The 27,545-nt window shown below is 43.2% G+C and overlaps 1 protein-coding gene across 10 annotated transcripts in view; it reads right to left on the bottom strand.

Moving 5' to 3' along the window:
* LOC138301017 (cyclin-dependent kinase 11B-like) overlaps nt 1-27,545 on the bottom strand; it is a 634,168-nt gene that overhangs the window by 606,228 nt on the left and 395 nt on the right. The window lies entirely within an intron of this gene.

Here is a 27,545-nt window from a genome sequence, read left to right as displayed (position 1 = left end):
GTATATGTGTCTATGTATATCCACTTCCCCATCCGCTCCATCTTCCCGCAGCTCCCTCTATCGGGAGAAAGGTTGGTGGTTTCCCAGCCACGGCAACAGACGAGCGCCTCCAACCCCCCCCCCCCACCCACCCCTGACAGGACTATTTGTAGCCTCTAGGAAATGCTACCCTCATGCCTCCCCCCCTCCGTGCCACCAGATTGGTCTGTCACCCAAGACACGATTTCCCTCTGCATGCTTTCCTCCTCTCTCTATTCTCTAGAACTGAAGAAAGGACATTGTCCACTGTAAAAGGGACATGAGGACCCCCACTGGGAGACGCCACCGCCGAAGACAGGGTAACGAACCACAGGGGCTATGACATCCTTGCTACTCCAAGGGCACCTGTCCTTCCTGGTCGTGGGGCCCGCTGGCTGGGACGGTGCTTCCCGATCTGGGTCTAGACCCACAGACTACAGACTCCGAAGAGTGGGGCTATAGCGCCTCCGCCTCAACACCTTTCATTCTTTCCCTTCCCCTCTATATCTTTCTTTTCTTTCTTCTCCTCCCTTTTTCCCCTACCACCCCCCTGCTACTACTCATTCGTATATCCATCTGTACAACCCGCCCCTTCTTTCCCTAGCTCTTCACCCCCTTTCTTTCTCCCCTCTCCCTTCTTCCCCTCCTACTTTTCTTTATTACTGTTCTCCCTATCCCATACTCTTTCTCTCTCTGCCTCTTCTCTCGCCAGGTCGCCCACCCTTGACCCATCTCTCTGGTCATCGTAGCTTGATACCATCCCCGCTTCATGCTCCTCATCACTCACAACTCTTCCAACCTTTGCACTCCCCACCCCTCTCCCCCATTCCCTGCTCCTTGCCCTCCTCCTCCGTCCCATCTTACCTTTTACGCCTGCGTAAATACTCAATCCTGTTCCCCCTCCACAGCTTCTGAATATCCCCCCCTCAGACCCTTTAAACATCCTTAAACCTCTCTATTCCTCTCCCGCAAACGACTATTATCCCCCACTAAGGCCCAGACAAGCTCCACACAACAGCCCGCATATGGCAGGTCCCCCCTCACATATCCCCACCCCCCTACAGATTATTTCATGGAAAATTAACAGTCTGACACACTTCATCAAGTGAAAAAAAAAAATACTCTCATACCTCCAATCGAAGCCAGTAGACATTGCCCTCCTACAAGAGACCCACTTAAACAAGGAGGAGTCGGCCAAACTGCACCAGGACTGGGTGGGAACGGCGCTATAGCTGCAACCACCCCTCCCCCCCACCCTTCCTGGAGATAGAGATGACGGTCCCCCACGCAAATGTGGTGTAGCCGTGCTGATACGGAAAAACATTGCCTGACCGATCTCTAAAACATGGATAGACACACAGGGCCGGTATGAGTTTGTCAACCTCAAGTTTGGAGACACCTCCTTACGTGTAGGATCCACCTATGCCCCCACGGGCCCCAAGCGTCTGTTCTTCCTGTGACTAAACAGTCTACTGTCAGAAATAGGAACTACCAGAACCATAATAGGGGGAGACTGGAACCTAACCAGAGACACAGTGCTAGACAGAACGGGCCCCTTAGATGTGACCAACAACGGAGACAGGGCCCTACAAACGGATGTGATGCAAGACAATGGTATGGTAGATTACTGGAGAATGGCTAACCCGACTGATAAAGAATATACCTTCCTATAACCTGCCTAGTCCCGCCTAGATTACTTTCTTATCTCACATGGATTAGCGGCGCAGGTCGCAGACGCCCGAATACTGGAGGGTGGTTTATTGGACCATTCCCTGGTGCAAATCGCAATCCACCTGGGCCTAATGTCCCCCGGTCGTAAACCTTGGAGACTGGCAGTCCACCGATACTGCTCTCCACAGGGCAAGGCACGATTGCAAGACCATATGTCCACATATGCCCAGAATAACCAAGGATCCACTGACTCGCGAAGGGTCCTGTGGGCGGCGGCAAAGGCGACTATGAGGGGACAGATGAGGGACGCAGCACTGGCGAACCGGGACAGGAAAATACAACAAACTAACTTGGAAAAATCGGTCCGCCAATTGACGAGGCAATACACAGACCACCCCTCTCTCCCCGTACACAGGCCCTTGGAGGCAGCCCGCATGGCACTTAATGACCTGCACACTAAACGAGCCGAATACACTCTCCAATGTTTGCAGGGCAGACATTACGAACAGGGGGAAAAAGCAGGGAGACTATTAGCGGCCCAACTTCGCCAACGAACAGCAACTATGGCCATACCAGTGCTGACAGCCCGTTTCGAAACAACGCTCACACGCCCGCAAGACAGTCAATGAGTTTGCATCTTACTATAGTCACCTCTATACCCCTGAGTCGACAACTACACCTGCATGCATGGACATCTTCCTCAATGGTATAGAACTACCCTCCCTCTCTGCGGAAGGACGCACCCTACTAGAGGGAGACATCAGCCGGCTAGAAATATCACAGGTCATCTCCGACCTCCCCTACCACAAATTGCCAGGTGAGGACGGTTTCCCAGCAGAATTTTACAAATGGGCAGGGGAGGAAGTGCTTGATATCCTACACTGTGCACTAGACTAAGCCTGTCAGACAGGCTCCCTAGGCACGATCTCTAACACTGCCACAATAGCGGTAATACTGAAACCTGGACGCGATTCTTTGCTCTGTGGCAGTTATCGGCCAATCTCCCTCCTAAACGGAGACATCAAGATTCTAGCCAGCGTTTTAGTGAACCGATTACGCAAAGTCATCCCCTCACTTATACACCAATCCCAGGTGGGCTTTGTGCCGGGCCGTACCTCTAGGAACCGTTTGCGTACCCTATGCCACTCACTATGGACTTCTAGAAACATACCGGATGCCGTCCTAGCTCTGTCCCTGGATGCGGAGAAGGCCTTCGATCGCATCGAATGGCCACACCTATTTGCGACCATGAAAAGATTTTCCAAAGTTCCCCCCGTACGATAACCCAACAGCGCGGTTCAATTGTGGGGGCTTTCTCTCCGACCCTTTCCCCATTTGAAGAGGAACTCATCAGGCATTCACCCTTTCCCCTCTCTTATTCCCACTAGCTATGGAGCCACTCGTGACTGCTATTCGTACCCCCCCTTCGATAATGGGATTAACCAAACCTGGCGGCGTCTCTAAAATCTACCTATATGCCGACGACATCCTACTCACTATCGCAGACCTCGGACGCTCCCTTCCAGCGCTACTGGAGACCATTGAGACCTTCGCCCCCATCTCAGGCTACCGGGTGAACTGGGAAAAAAGCGAGGCCCTCCCTCCTTACGCATGACAACGAAAGCAGACATACACGGACATCCATTCAGATGGACTCCAAAACACCTTAAATACCTGGGAATTCTGGTTAACAGAGGACTGGACCACATGGTGAGGGATAACCTTTGATCACATGCATGAGACTAGACTCCGACAAATGGTCCCATCTGGGCCTCTCCATGTGGGGCAGAGTACAAGAGGTGAGAATTGTCACCGTAGCACGCTTTACCCACGTTCTTGGCCTCTTCCCTCTCCAGATACCCCTCCCACTACTCCGGTCAGTAGACGCAGAGATCAGAGCCTTCGTATGGGGCTTCATGCAACCACGCTTGGCCCCCGCCAAACTTCTGGCACACCGTTCCTGGGGAGGCCTGGGCCTCCCCCCAGTAGAATAATACACTCTAGCCTTACACCTGTCGCCTTTAGCCACGTTAACATCGAGCATGAAAGAACCACCCCAATAGGTAGCAATTGAGAAAGCCCTGCTCCCCCATGGAAGCAGTATAGAGAGTCTATATTGCACTGACACAGCCCTCCCCTTTATACTTGCGAATCCGATAATAAGAATGATGCGAATGGCATGGAGAAGGGCCCACTCCTTGGTTGGAGTCCACCCCTTGTTGCACACCCAAGCACCCCTGTGGAACAACAACCGATTGGGAATAGGAGGGAGGGTCTTCACCTGGCTGCCCTGCAGAGAGTCATCTAGGCCAGATTCTTCAGGACAGAGAAATCAGGAATTTCGTCTCACTGAAAGAGAGCTTTGGTCTCCATCCAAACCAAGAATGGCGGTACATGCAACTCAAACACTGCCTACAACATAACACAAACATCGCCCACCAAGGCTCAAAATCGTCACCAGTGATGCAGTACATTAGAACATGGGGGAAATATAAGGGTGTTATGGCAGGCCTATATGAGGTCCTCACACGGCACAAGCTCTCTCAACCCCTTTCAGAATCTCTACGCTTACAATGGCAAACCTGACTGCAGAGATCCTTCAACACGGAAGACTGGGTGGACCTGCTAGAGGCGTTGGACAGGGGTGTCCGCGAGGTTCACCTGAAATTCTGCCTCTTCAAGATCATACATAACTGGTATCTGACCCCTCTATGACTCAACAGAGCAGGCCTCCTCCCACAAGCGACCTGCTGGCACTGCTCGGAAACTTAATGCAATCTACTCCATATTCTGGTCGGCTGCCCATCGGTCCGCCCTCTTTGGGAAGCCGTCAGCCTCACCCTTTACACTTCAATCCCACTACCAGAACGACTACCCCCCCCCCCCTCATCATCATCTTACACGACATGACCACCCTCCCGGTATTGCCACGTCCGTTACAGAGACTGCTGCATACCGCACTCGCAACGGCAAAGATATGTATCCTTCGCCATTGGTGCTCGACGGACCCCCCTACACCGGGAGAATGGATAATGGCAATGACCCCAAGACCAGGCGGACATGTTTCTAAGAGTATGGGCCCGTTCCTTACCGTCTCTCTACCGCCGTACCCACAAGACATCGCAGACACTACTCTGTCAATATTAACCCCGCAACAGGGATCACCTGTCGTCTGACCCCACAAAACCACCACCCATGGCTCAGAACTCACTCTCGCCCACATTATCTCCCCCTCTCCCTCCCTTTCACTTGCACTAGTATCATGACCTATCCATGCATACATCCTATCGCCCTTATTCACTCATCATGTAACCCTTCATGGCTGTCCTCCCCGCCCCCCCTCCCTGTAGATTATAACTTGCACTCCCCCATCCATCCTCCCTTTTAACTCTTCATTCTCCCCACTACCCCCCTCTCCCCATCCCCCCTCCCTGATTTCCTCCTCCCCCACCCCCCCACCCACAACACGTCTTAAGTCAGGTACTTCACCCTCAGTAGACACCCCCATGCTCCCGGGCGACCCTCTTTCCCTCTCTATCCCCCTCTCTCCTTTCTCTCTTCTCCCTCCCCCTTCCCTCTTACCCATCACTCCACTGCCTTCCCTCTCTCCTCTCCTCCCCCTCCCCCCCTCCCATTCTCTCTCCTACTCCACTCCCCTGCTTTCGCTTCACTTCTCTCACCTCTCCCCACTCTCTCCCCTTTTTACCTACCTCTTTCTCCCTACTGATTCATGACTCCCTCCCCCCTTTCAGCCTCATACGGATCTATCCCTCCATTTCCCTCTCCTCCCCCCCCCACACCTTCCTTCAAAACCCACCACCTCCTAGTCTATGGTATAACCGCGTACATACCAAAATGACACGTTTTATATAACACACACTTTCGTTCCCTTCGTTCGTACGATTTTACCAACATCGAGACAACCGACCTGTAAGCAAACACGTTCTACAATGCTTTGTGACACGACATGCGTTTCCCCAATCAGCTCCGGTCCTGTTCCTCGCTTCCTTCCCCCCCCGCCCCACCACCACCACTACCCCCTCGACTTTCCTCAGATTTGTCACCTCCTGAGAAAATGATGGACGGTGTGATACTAAGACTATAGTCAACACCAGTTGAGTTATTCTTCTAATGCTTAGTTATACAGGTTAAGTATATGGATTAACATACGCCACCTACTTTTCTGTACAAAATGTTGAACAAGACTGCAAAGGATGATGCGTACTCATCCCCCCTTTCTGTATTGTATTGCTCCCTCTCTTTTGTGCATAATATAATAAAATAACAAAAAAAAAAAAAGCTGCACGTCCAGAACTATGCAGATCGCGGTAAAATCCGGGCCTGACATTTTTCTTGTTTAAAGAGTTTCTGAAAACTAATGGACATAGCTATCACCATTCCTTTAATGGACTCAAGTTGTGCATGGTTTGAACCTCACAAATTAAAAAAAGGATACCTAAGTAAGCTGGGAAAAACCGGGTCAATTTTGGCCTTGCCCAATACAAACTTAATTTTCTAGGCATTATGTCTCCCCAAAACCATCATTTTAATCTTGGAGGCATTGATGGAAATCATATTATCACTACAAAATATGACAGGGATGCAGCAGGTGTTGCATGCCAAGTACAGAATGATCAAAGAGGATAGTGTTGTCAGCATACTGTGAACATTGCACATTGCAGATGTACCCCAACTAACTTGAGTGGGAAAGCCCAAACTCCTGCGAGATCGCTATTAAAGTCTGACAAATATAAATTAAATAACAAGGGAGCCAACACACAACCATGTTTCAACCCTGGAGTGGTCCAGATCTTTTGCGTCACTATTTTCCGAAACCTTAAGTCTTAATTCTTCGCAACACTGCGGATTGAATACCCCAGTTAAAGAGCTTTTGCCATAGACTTGCCTTGTCCACTTTGTCGAAAACAGTCGTATAATCGATAAAGGTGGCATACAAAGCTGTAACTTGCATTTTATTCGCTGCTTTGATCAACGTGGAGAGGATTATCAAGTTATCCCCTGTACTGCTACCCTATCTGAGTATTGGGTACGAGTACGCTGGTAGTAGCCCATTATTTCAAGTTCAGCATTAAGTATTTTTGCATACCATTTCCAGTCTACATCAAAAAGGGCTATTAATCGAAAATTAGCTGGCTGATCAGTAGAGCCCAATTTGTGAATAGGAGACAATATCAAACCTCACTAACTATCTGGAACATCATTTGTAATGAGACATTGATGGTATAGTGGACATAAAAGGTTTGACCACGCCTCCTGAGCAACTTTGAATAGACGGGCTGGCAGCCCGTTCGGGCCAGAGGCACCTGCAGGACCTAAGGAAGCTATCACTAATCGCAAAACATTATTTTTGATCAATTCCAAGCATCCCCCTCCTCCCAAACCTCGGAGGGTGACCCCGATCCCGGCTTCCAAGTCTCTTCCCGTTGAATAGCTGGGTGTGAGCCATAGAGGTTCGCAACATATTGCATCCGGCTGAAACAGAACGCTGAACATTCAAACCGGCCCCACTGGACCTATCCTGCACCAGTCTCCAAAATGTACTTGAGTTCTTTTGCTTTAGTGCCTCATGTAGCTCCACCCAATATTTTTCCTCTGCCTTGTCAAGGCCCATACTTTTGCTTTATAGGTCTTTCTTATTTGTCATACTTCATCTATGAGAGCACTTGAATTACTAATAATCCAAGATTTTCTCAAGCTGTTGTTCATTGGTTGCTTGAGCAATCTGAGTTCAGGACACAAGTGCTTGAGCGAGGGGGCATGCTGTGAGCCTGATGAAATTGTAAGTGACACAAACTAATTTAACAGAGCAGAAGTCAAGATGGGCCATTGTGAGGGGAATGCTACCTGGTCAACTTGGAAAGCTAATATAATTTTCCCCAACAATTCCACCTTTTTAGCCGATATGTCACAGTTCCATTTAACTCTACGTGCCTCCCCCTCTTGAAATCCCACTGCCTTAACTAGAGGCCAGCTAGCTAGACATGCTCCGTGAGACAGAGCGGCCCAGGACGCCATGATCGTTGAACAAATCTGTAATTACCCCAAAATCACTCACTTGGTTAAGGTACTGGACTGGCACCCAAATGTACTCTATTAACTATTTTGCGACCAGAGTGTGCAGATAGGAGGAATATCCAGAACACTTCTGGTCTTCAGCATCCTCATACCAAGTTAGTTAAACAGTGTGGCAAACCTCTTTCCAGCAGCATTCTTTTTGAGTAAGCTGGGATTAGTCTGAGGAATTGACCAAATAATATTGTCCTCTTGGACCCAAATCGTTGGTGGAGCTGTATCAAGAAGAAACATATTGAAGTCGCTAGCCAATAACCACATGGCCTCTAAGTGTGATACTCTTAAAGATCTTCTAAAATTTGCCGCTTCTGTTAAAGCATTTTCTTTTCCTTGGTTGTTCTGGGTTAATATAGATTGACCCTATTATAATACGCAACGGGCCCCTCGAATTGTGGTTGAGAGTGGGTGCTAATTTGACTATAATGTGAGCAACCCAGGCCACTGGCCAGAGTAACCCCACTTTCAGCTAATGATTTGTGAATTAAATACAGAGCCCCCACCTAAGGGATGGCTAACTTTCATTGATGGCTCAGCATGAGAAAAAATTCAAAATGGCTCGGCCAGATCATTGGAGACAACTCCTAAGTTTCCTGAAGGCAGATTATTTTGTTTCTGCTTATGGTGTGAAATACGTTCTCACTGTCCAGTAAAGAACTTAGCCCACGTATATTCCTGGAGCAGAACTGCAACAATGGTAGTCAAGTGTCTACTGGAGTTGAGGGATCCCTGACTGGTTGACCGTCAACTGCTATTCAGCGCGATTTACTGGTCAGACAACGTTCCCTCTTGTTACTTGTAAGGTCTATTGAAACCATTCATTGCTCAACCCTGACTCTCTATCTTCTGCACCTTTGGAGGATGGACTTCTTATAGAAGAGGGTGCCACAGGTTTGGCCAGAATCCAGGGGTATTTAAGTGGAACTGGTATAATAAGTAAGTACCTCTGTGACAGGACGTTTTCTACTTAAAGTTTCTGGAGTGCGAAATTGAACTTAATAGGCATGTCTTGAGTTATCATGAATGCCTCAGACAAAAGGTATGTACTCAATCTCTTTAGCTTCCATCTGATCCAAGGCCAAAAATAATTTTAGAATATCATCGTGATTAAGCGCATATTCACTCCCTCGGTATGTATAATTTGAATGTAATATTATGGTAGCACCCTCATTCTCTAGATTTTCAGGGGGGAACATTCTCACTCGCAGAGTTGCAGCAGGTTCCCCCACCCTGGGTTATCTGAGGCTCAACTGAGATGCTTTGACAAGGAGAAACCCTTGTATGAGAGCTTATTAAGATCTCTTTATCCAGTGTCACTGGCTCACCCACTTCCGACCTATGGTCAGGGTGCAAAGTAATAAAGTAATAGATGTTCTTAAGAGGCCCTGTCTTGTATCAGTCGATTTATAAAGTGCAGTTCAGGCTGGGGGGGGAGCAGTGTCGGAGGTCACTTCCCAAGGCATCAAGTGCTTTGTTTGAAATTCTTTGCCTAATCCTGGAGGCTGTACAGAGGTTTCATCCCAGCATGTGTGCCACAAGGTCTCCCATTCTTTAGACAATCGTAAGGCTGCATTCTATGACACAGTTGGACTTATGCATCCTTCTTCTGTCAGACCTGCTTGGACTGATGCTACAGGAGGATACTTGAGACAGTCAAATGGGGCCCAGATTTCTCTCTCGTTTCCACCTCTCCCAGCGACAAAGATCTTACCATTGCATCAATAAAGAACCTAGAAGGCCCCTTTCTGGCGATTTGGCCCGTGCCATCATTCTGATCATTATTCTGTCCCTGAAGGAAGCTGGTGTCCTGTCTGTCTTGTGGGCTCTACATTTTTTCCCCTCTGAAGGGGACTTTAGGACAAGTTGGATCACTGAAAAGACTGGATAAAATTTCCGAGGCACTCTTAAGCACCTTTTCAGACTTTTGTTACGTTTCCGTAGTTGATTTTTGTTTTTCCCTTGACAGAGTACCATATGACCCTTCTGATCCCTCTGAGTCTTTAGTGCCGGAGGGCCCCGGGGCCTGAGAACTGATATCATTTGCTTGTGAAGAAGTCACTTGAGCCAAGGGAGTGGTACCTACAGTTTGTCCATCTGAAGCACACCGTGCCCTTCTAGTGAAATTGTTATATCACTATTTGCTGCCAACTTGTTGTTTGCAGGGCCCGCGTTCAGGAATGTTCGACTTCCATGGTAGGCTGTTCTGATGTTACAACTCCCAGGTGTTAAAGAGGGAGTCACTTCTTCAGCAGCGATGACTTCCAAGCTCACGATTTTCCCCGGAGCATCTCCCTATTGCTGCTCCATCGAACTGCCCTCACAGCTTGTGTCTCAAAAGTCCCGAGCTTTGGCTCAGTGTGCTTGGCCGTCCTCGTTGGCCACGTGAGGGTCTCTTTATTGAACAGACAACCGGCAGAGTAAGTGCACTTTTGTCTACCCATACTGGGTTTCGGCTTCGGCAGTACTCCGTGCCTGGCACTTGAACCTGCACTCTGTCCACTACTGTGTGCCCTTGAATACCTCCCACGAGTACAAGCTCCTGCAAGCTAGAGACCAGGAGGCCACAATGTCAATTGAGCTGATTGATTGGATTGAGAAGCTCCTTTTTCAGCTTTTAATACATCATTATCCCCTCATTTCCCATGAAGTTCTTCATAAGTAATCGCTTAAAGGTTGATTTTCCAATTTTTGTTTAAAAAGGTGTAACTTCCTCTTAAGATTTCGAGGGCCTAGCAGCACGTGCCTGCAGGAGCAGATAACTTCTAGTGCACCTTCTGAAGTTGCAAGGTGGTGTATAACAAATTAACACCAGCAGGCGTATGTAATTAACAGAAAACGGGAGCAAGAGGGATCTTCTGAGGGGGCCCACAAGCGGCTAATGCAGCCAATGGAAACAGGAACAGCAGGCATTTTCAGGGGGGTTCACGGAGCAGCTAACCCAGGCCCTGGAGGACTGGAAGACGCCCCGCTGAAGCTGCTTGCTCTGAACTCTGATCATGGGTCCGCCTCAGCTGAGTGGAAAAATCTCAAGCTTGAGAGGGCGTGAGCAGTAACAGCAGAAGGAGCTTGGTGGTTAAAGAAAGGGACTGCAAACACATAACAGTGCATGTAAAAAAAAGAAAGAAAAAAAAAGAAGAAGAATCTGCAGAAGTGTGCGGCGAGTGAAAGTACAAAGTACATTGGCCGCAGACAAGAAGCTGTGTTTCGTCCATGCTCTATTGCAGGGACACATAGGAAGTCGAAGGCGAGAAGTAGATGCTGGTAAATAAGAAGCAAGGACACAAGTGATTTGGAAGCCAAGCGATGGTAAGTAATGGGCAGGATCTACGCCCGCTTTAACCTTTTTTTACCTCTTGTTTCCAAGATATTTTGCAAACACAGCACAAGCGATTAGTAGGTGAAACCTAAAAATGGGAGCAACTAATCATTGCATCACTTTAGAGAACTGGCTTTAGGTTGCGTATTGGCACTAACCATCAAATATTCACATTAAACTGTTTGGTTTCCAAATCCACAATGGAGGGCAATTTTTTTTTCCTGTTCTGTTAAATCAAGTGATGCTTTGGTCATGTGGATAACACTTTTATTGGTGAAGTTGTATCAATTTTGGTTGCCAGTTAAACATATCTATGATTCAACAACCTTATTCTGACATTTGGGCTAAACAACAGTTAAGTAAGCAAGATTATCTCTAAAAAAAAAACTGCAAGTATGCAATAGTCCTAAACAAAGCTGCATTTTGGCTTCTTTTTTCTTTACATTATTTTTAGTGGACCTCCTACCAACAATCCCTTAAATTAACTGTACCTCAACAAAGCAGAAGGATGTGGAGTTAGTGTTCTCCTTTAAGTGGATGTTCGAATCATACTGCATTGTGCAGCAACAGGATTCCAGTGCCAAATGGAGACTCTGGCTCCATAGTGTGAATATAACATACTATTAATTACCCAAAACACTGTTAATGCAAAGTAGGAGAAAAGCCGTTTACAATGTTTTGAGACTTGGTAATGAAAAACCAGTAAAGATCAGAAGCTTAGAAATTTAGGAGAATTAGTCAATGCTTCCCTCAATGAGAACAAATTCTACCATCTGGTCAGTGAAAGTACATTGGCAGTTAGTTGCTGTTGTTGTTAGTGATACACTTCAGTCTACAGTTAATGCTTTTTTGTAAAAAAGAGGGCTTATTATATTACATGCGTGACCACTTTTATATTGGTACCCAGGATTAAATAAGGAGGACCTTAATACAAAATATTAAAGACATTTCTCATAGTGCAAATCGTATTTTCTATTGAGGCTCTTAGGTGGGGGGCTTGGACAAAATTCACTGACAGTAGTTGCAGAAGCATCGGATATGAAATTTATACACAGACTACTAAATCACAAAGTATAAACAGTTGCATTAACGTGTGGGTGAGATACAGTAAAATATGAAACAGCCTGGGTTGCCCAAATTAAAGGCTATTTATTAATGTTTGCAAATATGGCCTGTCTGAATTATTCAAACCAATTTGTGTAATGTTAATCAGCTACACAAATGAAAGCTCAAAAAGAAACCAAGGTAGATATCATTTAGTATCAATAAAAGTTTAGATGTCCCAGCAAAATACTTTGCAGCATTTTATTAAGCATAATGGTAAGGGTGGTCCATCAAGTATTTTTTATTTAATTTTCTAAAAGGATCTGCAGAAGAATAATGTTACTATGCGTAGGAGAACACATATGCAGGCCTAAGGATAATGAGAAAGCTGTAATGTATTACACTAAACGTGAATGTAGTTTAATATACCTGATGTATTAATGCATATCATTGATTGCATCCCGCTTTTAAAAAATAATGGAAAAGTATTAGATGTTTTATGTAATTAAGTTAATACTAGGACTGTTAAAGAAGGATTTACTTTGTAGCTTAAGTCGGAAACATCTGCAAAGTTTGCAATGTTGTGGCAATGTTGTGGCAAATTTTGTAAGGTTTTGTTATAAGAAAAAAAAATTATTATAAAACAATACACTGTATTAATGTTGAAATACAGATGTATGTATGCAGGCGAATGTGCCTTAAGCATATTTGATAAAATACCATGGGAATCACAAATTCCTTCAACCGCTAGCCAAAGGACAGAGGATCCTGCTCAAATACGCCTAGCTTGTCTGCATTCATTACAGCTACACCTTTCCTACAGCTTTCCTATTTGACAACACTGTACAAGGCATAAGAACCCAATGCTATGCAAACAATCAAGCCCATATAATAAGTACCCTACCAGTATTACTACAAGGCTTATCTGCTGAATTTCCACACATTTCAGGCAAGTGCCTTCGCTCATATTCACTAGCAATCTACAAAAGTGAAAGATGTAAACCAAATGTTATGTTAGGTGCAACCTTTAAAGACAAGATATGTCAAATAACTGCATTTGAAAACACTGACAGGACATATAAGGAGAGAAGTGTAGGGTGTAGAAGCATAAGTTCGAGATATCAGATAATGATGACTTTCTAGGTAATACAGTCAACAAAAGAAACAAGCATTTGCAATGTAAAAGGTCTTGTATTTGCTTGAGTTAGAGCTGTTGACGCTGTAAATGCATAACTGGATTTTTATTGCCACATAAATTGGTCAACCCTTACGCATAATTTAGTCCTCTCTGCCACATATCAGTGGCCCTGCATACAACTAAAGCACTTCTATTTACCTTCTTCCTCCATCTTCAGCAGAAAATGAAAATATTGCCATTATTTATTATATTTTTTATATTATTATTTTGGGGTCCCCCCATTCTGGTGTGGGGACCCAGAGATGACCTATATAGAAAGAGCACATCATGCGGGGAGTTATGGGCAAAAATGTTTTGCCAAAGGAATACCCCACAATTCATTACGAGGTGAGTTCCCAAGTGCAGAAAATATTGTAGTATCTTGACTGTAATGCTCAGAACAGCCCCTAGAGGACACCATAATGAAAATAGCATTTATAAGAAACATGGTCATGAACCCATACAGTCAACCTCTACAGGGATTAATGGCATGAAAACAGTATGCAGTATAACCATATATGTCATGCCTAGAGGGAGTAGTGCATTACACATTTTCAGGCGTACAGCAATACTACTGCAAACAAGGCCCTTAAAACACAAACTACTCTCAGCTGTAAAACAAAAGTTCCAGACATAAGAGAGTTTAAAAAGACATTGAATGGTGGCATTAAATTGGCACAAACAAATACATATATACGCACGTACAAACACTAAACAACTCATCAGAATGAGACCTTAAGACACTGGAGATGCACAGAGCTGGTGAACGGGGAGCAGCACCCGGGGCTTACTTTGATCCGGTGGTTGCCACTGGGCAGACATTTTCTACAAGCAGGAGATGGGGAAAAAAAAAACACTCAAAGGGAAAAGACTAAAGAAGTGAAGGATGGAAAACTCACAAAGGAAGAAAGCAGGGTCCTACAAAAGAGAGCTAAAGGGGAACAGAGTGTCTGGTTGTGGATTAAAGACCAAAGCGTATGTGTAATGATGTTGAATTATATTGTGTGGATTGCAATTATGTGGTGTGGAGTGGAATTATGTGGGTTTGAGTGAAATTGTGTGGCGTAGAAGTGTATGTCTTTTGTGTGTGCTTGAATTGTGTGGCATTGAGCTATGTGTATTGGAATTATGAAAATAAGAATTATGTGGTATTGTGTGTAGTGGAATTGTGTTGAGTGGGATTGTGTGTCATGGTGTAATTATGTGGGGCAGTATGTGTTGTGGAGTGGTGGGAATGGGTTTTATGCGGCGTGGTATCGAATTATGCAGTATGATGTGTAATTCTGTGGTGTGTAGTAGAACTGTATGTCGTGGAGTGGGGGGTTATGTGGTTAGGTGTGGCGTGGAATTGCGTGGTGTTGCGCTTGCCAAGGGCCAGTTAAGCAAGTCAAAATGAGTGATCTGTAAGCGGGTTAGCACTTCTGCCAGTGAATGGCCAGTAAGGCACATCAATTTTATAACACACAAATCATATAAATCCCATTTAAAAACAATGCTATAGGCGCAAGTATATGTTTAATACTAAAATCAATCTGGGCTTAGAAATAAAAAAACTGAGCATGACATGTGCACAGAGCTAGCAACAAGGCACCATAAATATAATTTGGAATATACTGATACAGAATTAACCATATTAAATGTATGTAGCATTTTGCTAAAATTTGCCACAAACAGCGCTGTAAAAGGCCAATAGAAAATCAGAAATCACAAGCCCTTGAGGACAGATTAGATGAATGCACTACCTTGTGGTGTGTAAACATCTGAACAGAAATTGAAAAATAAGGCTGGAAACATTTCTTATTTTTATTTTAACAGAATAAAAAGTATTGCAAGCATTCTTGCCTCACATTTCAATGAGCAGAGCATTCAGAAGATTTATGGCCCCAATAAAGAAGATGAGCAATGGCCTCTGCGTGGATGTCTCTGAGTGCTGGTAGGGAAGGGCCCTAGAGAGAGAGAGACTCTAGATGTGATGCGAGGCCTAGCAATTTTTACATCATTGCTTCTATGTTTAGCTACATTCTACCAGAAAAGGCATAATGTGACTTTGTGAGCTAAACGACTGGGTGTTTCTTTTGTAAAAATAAGCTTAAACGATGACAGCGCTGAAATAAAGCGAAACAAATGTCAGTGACATGAGAGGGGGTGGGAGGAATGGAATGGTGCAATAAAGTGCAGGCAACTAATAGCCTAGAAAACCCTCAAGAGTGACAAAAATAGTCCATCATAGCAACAGATAGAGATACCAAAGTGGAATAATACCCTAGCTGGTCACTGCTTTGAAACAGCAAAAAGGAAGGAGAAAAAGGCAGAACGGACCACTAGAGAGCAAGATTTTTTAAACGCACACTGCAACCAACAAATGAAATCGCTTTAAGACATAAGAAGTATACTAAATCTGTACAAGAGGTCGAATACTTGCGCTCGAACTAAAAACACTGAAAGAATAGCTGCTTTCTAAACTGCCAGCACTTAACACCTTCATATGACAACAGATCGAATCATGATTTGATGGGAAGGGTAAAACATTCATGGTAATAGAAAGTTCCCAAACATGACACATTTATTTCTGTACAGATTAAACGATCATTAAAACGATCACATAGCAATGCTGAATGTGTGTTAAAATGCATACATTTAGGTGTTGGGTGATAATCAGAACTTAAAATGCAGTCTATTTGCTTTTTCTGGTTTGGAAAAAATTGTGCAAACAAAAAGAAAAAAAGGGGGGAATGGGGAGTCCACAAATTTCAGTCTATGACTCAATGTAGATATCAATGCAGACTGTCCACTGTGAGAAAAACATGATACATGCTTAAATACTTACTGCTTTATTTATAAAAGTAGTCATTTCTAGTGCAAACTTAAGGGGTCATGTTTTCTTCACCTTTGATATATTGAACTTGCAGTGCACAAGTGTTATCATCAGACACACACTCCTGTGCTGACCCAGAACTTCCATTGCACCATGTGCTACCATCACAGACACCCTTTGCTCCCTTACTGTACACCTTGTGCACCCAACTTCATATCATCCTGAGTTTCAGGGGCTTGTATCACCCTGTAGCCCTAGTTGTTCAGGATTATACACAGTTCTTTAACTTTAGAGACTGATACATGCAAGCTTGCTGGTCTGTAGATGTGCTGCTGATGCGTGCAGGTGGGATTGAGAGGGGAACCTTTACAACAGCTAAACCTACTGCAACAGTCAATGCCTTTTTCTTCTGAATTTTATTAACAGTGAGACTAAAAGCACGGTAGGAAACTGGAGGCACAGGAGAATGGATATGAGGAAGCGACAGAGAGCAAGTGCAGGAAGTAGACAGAGTGGGTAGGAGTTGAGCATGTGGATGGGATGAGATTTAAGTTCAAGTGGGAAACAGTGGAGATGGTGCAGCGCACTGATGAGACTGGGTGGCATTGAATGCAGGACCATTTTGTAAACCAAGCTGTACACAGAATAGGATTAGAACAAAGGCTAGAGAATTTTGGAGTTTTGCCCATAACAATTTTGGACAAATCTACCAGCCTCTGTGCTGCTCTGACTGTATCCCATGACAATACAGAGGATACAAGCTAAATTATTATAAACTATAAGCCAGTTTATTTTAACTACAGTGTGAAACTGCCCAACAAGTATGCAGTATATTATCTAGCTACTGTATAGCACATAAACATGACTTCTTGGAGGCGTTAGAACCAAGTGATGACTTCGCTAAGAAGAGAGCGTACTGCTAAAGTATAACATGGTGGGGGCCCTTAATCAAGATTTATGTTCATAACCATACCTGCCTGATCATGAGAAGGCTGCATGGAAAGACAATCTAATTCAGAGGGTACTTGGTTTAGTGCTGGATGGCATGATCTGGCTTTTGGTATTGCATAGTTTTCCAAATAAGTAAAAGGCACTCCTTGGAAATATGTTGAAGCTGTTTATTAAGTCACCAAACAAAAACCGCTGACCGCAGCCTTCATCAACTGTCCTCTGTCTCCCACTACTGGAATCCTCCCTCCGGTTACATTCTACATTCCATAGCTTGTCAGGAGCAGTACAATGAAAATAAAAGTACATAGAATAGATTGTCATTTGACATGTCACAAGTAATAACACATCCCCTTTCCTAAACATTTAAACAAACTAAATATAACAACGGGAAAAAAAAAATGAAAATAAAAAAAAACATAACATCTATGCTTAACAAAACAAAATATATACAGGACCATATAATGCATGGTAAGGATGCTCGCTCTAACCAATCAGTGAAACATACTTAAGTACACTCATAATCGCAAAATCTCTTTGGCTTTATCTTAACGCGATTAGATGTTCTATTTTCAGCGACCTCGGTTGCAGTTTTTTTCTTTGTCCCAAACCATTGTCTCATTTCAATCTCGCTGCACAAAGTAACCTTCCTCATATTCCACCACTTTCCATCTGACAATCTCACCAAGTTTCCTTTGGTTTCGAGCACCTCTTTAGGATCTGACCATTTGGAAAATCCCTTTTTAAACATACCCCAGTCACGCACTCGGACATACATTCCCTTTTCACACCTCCTTCTCCCTTTTATCAACTTTTCATTATGTCTTTGCACATAGTGGTCTTGGTACTTCCTAACCTTTTCTTTCATTGTTTTTTCCTTCAACCCCTGTCGATTTGTCCTTTCCATCCAAGCAGGCACGGCCACTGTGCACGGCTCTCTACCTTTCATCAACTTGAATGGCGTTTCCCCAGTTCCAGAATGTGGTGTAGTTCTGTAATCCCATAACATATCCTTCACTTGTTTTTTCCAACACAGGTTTGCAGACATAGCTAGTTGTATACACTCTCCTAACACCCTGTTGAAACGCTCCACCAAACCATTCCCCCTGGGATGATAGACAGGTGTCTTGTGATGCTTAATACCCCACTTGCTAAGAAATGACTCAAATTCCTCAGAAACAAATTGAGGACCATTGTCAGACAAAATAATGCCTGGACATCCTTCCCTTCTAAAAACCTCCTCACAAAATGTAATCACATTGGATGACTTTATATCCCTCATGAACGCCACTTCTGGCCACTTAGAATGGTAATCCATCATTATTATTGCAAACCTGTCATTAGTACCTAAACACTCAAAAGGACCACAAATGTCTATGGCTACTTTTTCCCACGCTCGATCAGGAAATGGAATGAAATTCAAAGGTGTGTCCTGTGATGTGTGCGACTTGTCACTACATGCACATGGAATACAGTTCCTGACAAAACGTTCAATCTGTATATCCATGCCTGGCCACCTAAAGTCTGCCCGGGCTTTTCGCTTCATGGCTGACATTCCTCCATGCCCCACATGTAGTAACTCCATTAGCCTGACACGTACATTTTTGGGTACCACTAACCTTTCACACCTCCTCACAATACCATCAGAGACAGACAATTCATCCCACACATTTTTGAAAACACACAAATCTTCCGACATCTTCCAACCCTGCTTAGATAACAACGCCCTTGTAAGCAAACTCAATTCGGTATCGTGTGATAAGGCCTGTTTCCATTCCTCCTCACTGACGGCACCATTGCTCACTTCAGCTATTTCTGCCACCATCCATTCCTCGTCCTCAGGATACTCTTCCCCAACCAATGGTAGTCTCGACAAACAGTCGGCGTTCACATTCTTTGTCCCTGGCATGTACTTTATGGTAAACACAAACCCTTGAAGTCGATATATCCACTTAGCTATGCGTGGAGTAGCTCTGCTAGCTCCCCTCGTAGAAAACAAATCAATTAAAGGCTTGTGATCTGTGCGCAATTCAAACTCCATACCCCACACAAATGTTCTAAAGTGTTGTATACCCCACCAACAAGCCAATGCTTCCTTTTCATGGTAGAGTATGTGCTTTCAGCACCTTTGAGTGTACGAGAAGCAAATGCCACTGCTCTTTCCCGACCATCACACTTCTGCATTAACACTGCTCCTAGACCGTAATTGCTGGCATCTGTTATGATTATTGTCTTATCAGCAGGATCAAAAGGTTTTAACACTACCGCTTTTACAATAGAGCCCTTAATATCCTCAAACGCCCGTTGGCATTCCTGTGTCCAATTAAATATCATTCCTTTTTTCATAAGTGCTCGCAACACATGGACCCTTTCAGAAAAATGATCCAAAAAATGAACGCAGTTGTTCTTTATCTTGAGGAACTGGTGCTTCTTCAATCGCTTCCACCAAATTGCACTTGGGTTTAATCCCTTCACTTGTCAGTGTGTGTCCTAAGTATTCAACCTCTTTCACCCCAAACTTGCATTTATCCAAACCAATAGTAAGACCAACCTGTTCTAATCTTTTCAAAACCGTCGATAGCACTACATCATGCAGTTTTTCATTTTTTTCCCACACTAATATGTCGTCTTGGAAAACAAGCACATTTGTCATGCCCTGCAATATCCTCTGCATGACCCTTTGGAACACTGCCGAAGCTGATGCTAAGCCAAAAGGCATGCGAGTAAATCTATAAGCCCCTTCTGGAGTTACAAAAGATGTCTGGAATCCGAATGCAGTTGTATTTGATGATAAGCATTTGATAAATCTAACGTAGTGAAATATCCAGCATTTTTCACGGACATCAACATTTCATTAATGCAAGGAAGAGGATGCCGGTCAACCCATATACACTCATTAAGATCACGCAAGTCCACACACATGCAAATCTTGCCATTGGGTTTCCTCGCTATAACTATAGGGCTCAGCCACTCTGAGGCTTCAATAGGCTCAATCACACCAGCATCACATAAAGGCTTCAACTCCTCCTTCAATTTTTCTCGCAATGCTAATGGAACATTCCGTACTTTATGTACCTTTGGGGTCACACCCTTTTTTAGAACAATTTTGTGTTCAAATCCCTTCAAGCAACCCAAACTTTGAGCAAATAAATTTGGAAATAAAGAGCACCATTTACTTTTCTTGTTGAACTCTGTCAGCAACACCAGGTCAGGATGATTGGGGTTCAATATCATTCCTAACGCTCGTTGCTCCCTCCAACCCAGCAACGTTCTCCCTTTTTCAACCACATAAATTTTGCCTTTTGCTTTCCTTCCCAAAAATTCTAGATCTGCTGTGAAATATCCCTTTATAGGCAATTTAGTCCCACAATACCCTTCAGGCTCAACATCAGTAGGACACAACTCATACTTGCCTATGCTCTCCCAAACGGACTCATCCACCAATGTAAAAGGCGAACATGAATCTGCCCATGCTTGTACTGCTTTGTCATTCATTTTCACAGTACATTTTGGAGGATTATATTGTTCACCTAATTGATTTACCTTGTATTGTGATTCTACACCACATACTACCATCACTTCGATTTCATTATCCGTAACCATCCGATGTTCAATTTGAGCATCACCTTCATTCACCAGGTTTACTCCCTTTTTCACATACATGCTTGCACCCATCTTACACACTCTGGCAAAGTGTCCCATCTTCTTACACTTAAAACACTTTGCATTGCCAGCAGGACAATTACTTGCTTCTGCAGTGTGTCTTGCACTTCCACACCTACAACATGTCTTTCTTCTATCTCCATCCTGTGATCTCATCAAGCCATTTCCCAACTCTCTCTTACTACTAGTGCGTGCAGGTCTTTTAACCACATTCACAGCCGCAATTTCACTTTGCTCTATTTTTTCCTTGAATGCATTGCTGCTCAATTCTTTTACATATCGGGAAGTGTCTTCCATACGTCTGGCTATCTCTATGGTTTTTTCTAAAGTGGGATCCTTCAAATCTAACAATTTCTCTTGAATTTTAACATTATTGGTTCTATTAATTAATTGATCCCTTATTATTTCATCACGTATATCTTTAAACTTGCATGAAATGGACAATCTTCTCAGGACTGCAACACACTGCTCAATAGTTTCACCCTGCAGTTGAGCTCGCGAAAAAAATGTATGTCTTTCAACCACTACACTTATTTTTTTCTCCAAAATTATCTTCCAAAGCATCTGCATACTCATCCTCCTCTATCCCATCTGCGTCCGAGCTAGCATTTTCATCTCTATACTCATTAACATTTATAGGTAACGTTCTCAAAACTCTTCTTCCTTCCACACCCAGACAATGCTTCAAAATGGCCAATTTCCTTTTTGCAACAAACGTGTCCCCCTCTATGGCCTCTAAATATGTTTCAAACATGTCCTTCCAATCTTCCCATGCTATACTTGGGCATCCTGGTTCTTGCAAAAACATTGGCGGTGCACATATAGACTGTCCTGCCATTTTTACACCAATGTATTTTTATGTCTACACCAGCTAGACATGCATGGGGTGTAAATATTCTTTGCTAAATAACCTTTTACAATTATAATTCAATGTACAAGGCTAATTCCTACTACTAAACAGATTAATACAAAATAAATATGTGTGGTGAGTTTGAAATTTCTCCACCAGGTGGAGCTGTTCAATTATTGTCCAAGAATCTCGACCATATCAAAAAACGAATTAAACACTTCCTTGTTGTTCCCAAATTGGAAACAGATGTCGTTTTAGACTTTCCCCATGACTTCCTTTGTCATGACGTCGTGACGTGTGGCTGTGCCGCCTCACAGAGGAATCCAAGGCCTCTCCCAGGCTTGTAGTTTCAATCACGCGCACATATCTCTCCAACTGTTTTTCAGTTATGCTTCACGTGCTCACAGCGCGAGCTCCCTACGAAGTACTGACTGTTCAATAACCATAAACTTGGTTATAATATGTTTTTTTACTGGAAATCACAGCAGTCATGCAGGGCAACAACGATCACTTTCCTTTGTAATTTACAGTTTTACTTGAATTTGCTGCAGCACATTTCAAACTTCCACACTACTCGGAATGCGTAAACAACCACGGCACGGTTGCTCTCCAACTTGACCCTTCGAACACATCAGCAATAAACTGGGTTCCATCAGACAGTAGCCCAATCTTCTTTTTCTTTTCTTTCTTGTGAAATACTTGCCACAAATGCTGAGAGCACACTGTTCACTTCACCAACGTCTTCAGAAATGAGTCAGGGGTCCAATATCTTCATACAGGTTTCGCCAGTTCCAACCATAGGGTGCTTAATCTCCACATCCCATCCTCGTCGCCACTTTTCCAAATAAGTAAAAAGGCACTCCTTGGAAATATGTTGAAGCTGTTTATTAAGTCACCAAACAAAAACCCCTGACCGCAGCCTTCATCAACTGTCCTCTGTCTCCCACTACTGGAATCCTCCCTCCGGTTACATTCTACATTCCATAGCTTGTCAGGAGCAGTACAATGAAAATAAAGGTACATAGAATAGATTGTCATTTGACATGTCACAAGATATAACACATAGCATGCTGCGATTCTAATAGGCTTGAAAGGTATAGTGTAATGTCGATTACCACAAAATAAGGGGTATACTGCACGGGCAAGTTAACTGGGTGAAACTGTGAAAAGGAGCCCTATTAAGTCACTTGGTGTGCAGTATTCTGTCAAGGTGTAGCCATGTAAAGTGTGAAAGCAGAGAATGGTTACGTGTAGTGTGAACGTGAGCTGGGCAGAGTTACATTGTCAGTGGCAATTTCACTTTGTGTATGTCCTACTCTTTCTCTGTAGAATCTGCTGCCCTAATGCACGATCTATTTTTATACTTGAATCTTCCAAAATTGGTGCATTCCTAAGCCCACAGACCAGGCCTTCCTTTCCTTGTGTCTGTGCTGGTGTTATGCCCTTGTTCTAATAAGCCTGGCTGTCTAAAGAGTTGGGTACTCCTAGTCTACTCTGTTCCAAAGTTTCTGTTCCCATAAGTTCAGTTTTTTAGGTGTGTACTGCTGTTCCTCTCCTAGAGTCCCCTTTTTCTGCTCATGCTGTCCGTGTCTTTCTCCTGTTCAATTATTAGCAACTCTTTTTCGTCGGGCATGTTTGCACCTCTCAAACATCACCAGTTCTGTCCTCAATGTCACTCAATACATATATTACATAGAGGCTGTCACCAGTAGGTAGTTATGGTTAGAACCTAGTTTCGAAAGAAAAAGCATTTTTGGACATGCCTGTATCTTTGCCACCAAATATTCACAAGATTCTCCAAATAAAAAGTGTACCCAAGAATCTTCTTGTGAATGGGAAGTTTTGGCGTGATCTGTCAAGCGGGGGCAGAAAAAAAAAAAAAAAGGAGGATAAAAAAAAAAGTGTGTTTGCCATTTTAATTTCCATAGGAGTTTTGAACACGACTACAGGCCAAACCAGTGGGCGGAACTACACCAAAATAGGCAGAAAGGTACAGTTTGGTATGCAGATTATGTTTTTGTTATTTTGCTGTAAATGCAGCCAGAAGTTTAAGGAAAACTAAATTTGTATATCTAGAGGAGCAAAATCCTCCCAATCTCGTGCAGAGAACGGATTGGCTGCCAATACTTCAACCAGCATGTGTTGGCACCACTTTGAGACATCTGAGACACCCCAAAAAATAAATAGAAAAAAATTAAACAAAATTGGCAGGGTACAGTTACCCTAACCCCCTGGCCTTGGTCTAGAGGTCCCCAAGAAACCCTTCCCCACAGCTAAAAAGCTATTTTGTTTTAATTCACAACACAAATCTTGAATATTTGGGAATTTTGTCCTTGATAAAAAAAAAAAAAGTGCAGTCTCTCGTGCTTTCTTTTCATTTTTCCCCGGGTGGAGTAGGTTGGGTGGGGGGGCCTGCCTAGGACTTATCAAAGCCACAGGGACCGCCACCCCCCAGGGCAACCAAATGTCAAATATAATTCAGACAATGGGAGCTGCTAAACAGCTCGTTTGCTGAAAGCGGAATTTTCATCTCTAACGTGTGCAGGGAAAGAGATGAAAACATTGCTATAGCAAGCAGGGAGCTGCTGTTTAAAACAGCTCACTCTGTGCGGGAGCAATGAGGGCTCCCGCAGGAGACACCTGGGACTGCGGGGTTTCAGGCTCCCACATGCTGTCCCCAAGAACAGAAATAAATATATATATATATATATATATATATATATATATATATATATATATATATATTCATATTCAAGGTGGATCTGCAGTTCCACCTTAAAAAAGTCCTCTGATAAGGACACTCAAGGAACAATAACACTGACAAAGTTCCAGACACCCAAGTTCACCGAAGACATCACCACGGCACCTTAAGCAGCTGTAGTGAAGGAGATGCACTATACATAAACCCAACAATGTAGCACTAATTACCCAGTAGAAAGTACTCCAGATGGGTACACATTCCGCACAAAATGGTGGCTTCTTCTTGGATAAATACACAGGGCCAGATTCATTCTGGCATGATACTCATTTGACAGAAATTAAACCTCAACTGGAAGCAATTACAGATACAAAGAAAGCAGGTGCCCATGTTCAAGGTCCACTTCTGTAAGATACTAATCATTCTAATTTCTTATGCGTTTGAGGTAAAGCAAGTGATTTTCTCTGCATTTCCACCTTGAAAAATTATCTGTAATCCTTGATGGGGGGTGTTTGCATCCTTGCTTTTTTCGAGCACAATATCTCATGTAGTGGCTGATGAGTGGGTTATTTCTTGTCAATTGCTGCCGAGACCCAAACCCCGCCACACATGGGGGTTGGGTGGTTATAAGGGGTTGGCTGCAGAGTCTGGCTGCAAGCCAGGCTCTGCGGCTAAAGTCCATGAGTGGCGCAGGGTTGGGTGGTTATAGGCCATGTTTGGCGGTGGTTGGGTTAACGTATAGTAATTAAAATTACTTTGTGTTATAAAAAAACCTACAAAATTCAAGGAATAAAAGAAAGGTTACAGGGACGTTATAGTTAGGAAATATATATATATATATATATATATATACACACATACTCATGCGCTCAGGTAACTATAACTTGTGCCATTGCCCAACACTCCTAATTACCCCAGATTTTACAGCACTCGTGACATCTTTGATAACATCACCAATAATATCACTGTAATACTTGTAAAATTGTTCATAAACTCTGCATGATTAGGGCACAAGTTATATTTACTTGAAATAACAGGTAACTTCCTATGGTTTTCTACGTTTAAAATGTGAGCCTAACTATAATGACCCTGTAACCTTTGTTTTGTTAAGTGAATATATTTATATATATATCTCCCTAGAACTATGTCCCAGATCCCTGGTGTGCGTCAATGCTGATGTATACAAATGACTTTCTTTCCCCACTGAACAACACATGAAACTCTGTTTTGCACAAAGCATGGATAAATATCACACTAAGAGAAAACGTTGAGCAAGATCTCTTGTCCAGAGTTAGTAAGTATACAAATTAGTTAAGGGTGACTAAGAGCAACAAGAAGAGCACATCATTTACAGCCTTACCTGTCTTAAAAGAAACGAGGACCTAACTAACTATAAACTGATCAAGAAGAAACCAGTTGGATTCTAAGCAATTGTTTAAGATACTGATAGATTCACTGTGTGAATGTGTATTCCTTGGAAAACGTCTAAAATAGTCTTTCAAAAACGGAAACGAGTTCCCACGAACCTTGTTTGCCAAGACAGGAACTCAGACGGTGTCTGTTCAAATAGTATCTGGCATATGCCTTGGATAACTGAATAACAAATCCAACTATGTACCTGCCGTCTACTGAGTGTTGAAAAAGTAAGACATTTTTCAACAAGGGAAATCTCTCGATATGCAGCTAGAAATAACTAGAGAACTGTCAGTGAACAATACCCCAAAACACAAAGTGGTTTGTAATAAGAGAGCAGGATAACGGCAAGTCATTGCCCTTCAAACAATAAACACAAACACCCACAACACAAGCAAACAAAAACAAGGGACATTTTGAAGGAAAAGAAATGGTCTTTCTCTGTTAGGGTTATCCTGCTGCAATGGATTCACTGGTTGCATAAGTAACATACAGAGCAATGTCCATCGCATACTGAGATGTTTATTATAGCAACTCATCACTACTGCCCGACAAACTCAATTGTTGGTGGACAGCTGAAGAGTTTTTGAGAATCACACTTCTTAAAACAATGCCACAGCAGCAGAGCATTTCCTATCCACTTAACTAGAAACTGTTACATCATTCATATCCAAGCTACCTTTCTGTGTCTCCTTATTCGTGTCGCATGAACATTTATTTCAATCTACACCTTCACAGATACTCTTTATGTTTAGTTTATGAAGAGCCTACATCATGAAACAGATAACAGTGTAAGAACATTATATAATACAAACAGCAAAGCAAGAAAAAAAAAAACAGCACCTACGCTGCCCAAACAGCAAACAAATCAACTCATCTCTAGCTAGAGGCGTAAATGGTATGAAGGAAGAGGATGAAGGCACTACGATAATATGACAGATTACAAAAAACGTGTACTAAATAAATATAATAATACATGAATCATCGCAAATGATTGATTAGCAGCTTGAACACTCATCCTTTACACCGGGTTCCCAATTTTTGGGGGGATGATTAGAGCTACTTATGTGCAATGAACATCACTGCGAGCTACTATTATCACTGCTGTAAGAGTGAGCAAATCCAACAATGATATATTAGTGCTCACTATAGCTAAGATCTCCATGCGTTATCAACTCAGTATCGTCACGAGGGCTGCCATTAGTAATGTAAAAACAAGTTTGTCAATTTGGATTGCCTATATGGAGGTAATACATGCCAGTCAACTCTGCAGTGCGCCCAACACGAAAGTAATCATATAAGTAATGTCTCCCCACATATTTATTATTCGAAAATCAGCTTGAAATATATTTTGAGACTGCGAACATTTTTTTCTACAAACATCAGCTGAAGAGTTCTCAAAATACGAACATTTTTGTCTTGGAATACACGATTTTGTCATACAAATTTTATTTCCACCAAGCAAAAGGTTACAAGTTAGAAGACTGGGGTGCACATGGGAGAGCTACTGACAGGTCGTTGGAAAGCTACCAGTAGTTTAACTCACGAGCTATTCGTTTTAGGGGGAGCACGAGTTACACACTTTCACTCAGGTTGCACCCTAAGCTACCAGAAGTATTCTTTACTCAAACATGTTTTCCCCGATATCCCGGCCCTGGCACTGAGATGGGAACAATACCGTTTTTACCAGATTAAAATAAAATTTAAAAAAACAAAGTCCAACATTAATTAACTACTTGGAAGTGGACAATGTGCATCGCTTCTCTGCGTCACGAAGACTAGCTGGTGATAAACTGTGTTTTGCAGTACACGTGATGAGCTACAACCTACTTACACCATTTT

Source organism: Pleurodeles waltl, chromosome 6 (assembly GCF_031143425.1).
Source record: "Pleurodeles waltl isolate 20211129_DDA chromosome 6, aPleWal1.hap1.20221129, whole genome shotgun sequence".
Taxonomy (NCBI): domain Eukaryota; kingdom Metazoa; phylum Chordata; class Amphibia; order Caudata; family Salamandridae; genus Pleurodeles; species Pleurodeles waltl.
This window is presented reverse-complemented; position numbering and strand designations above follow the sequence as displayed.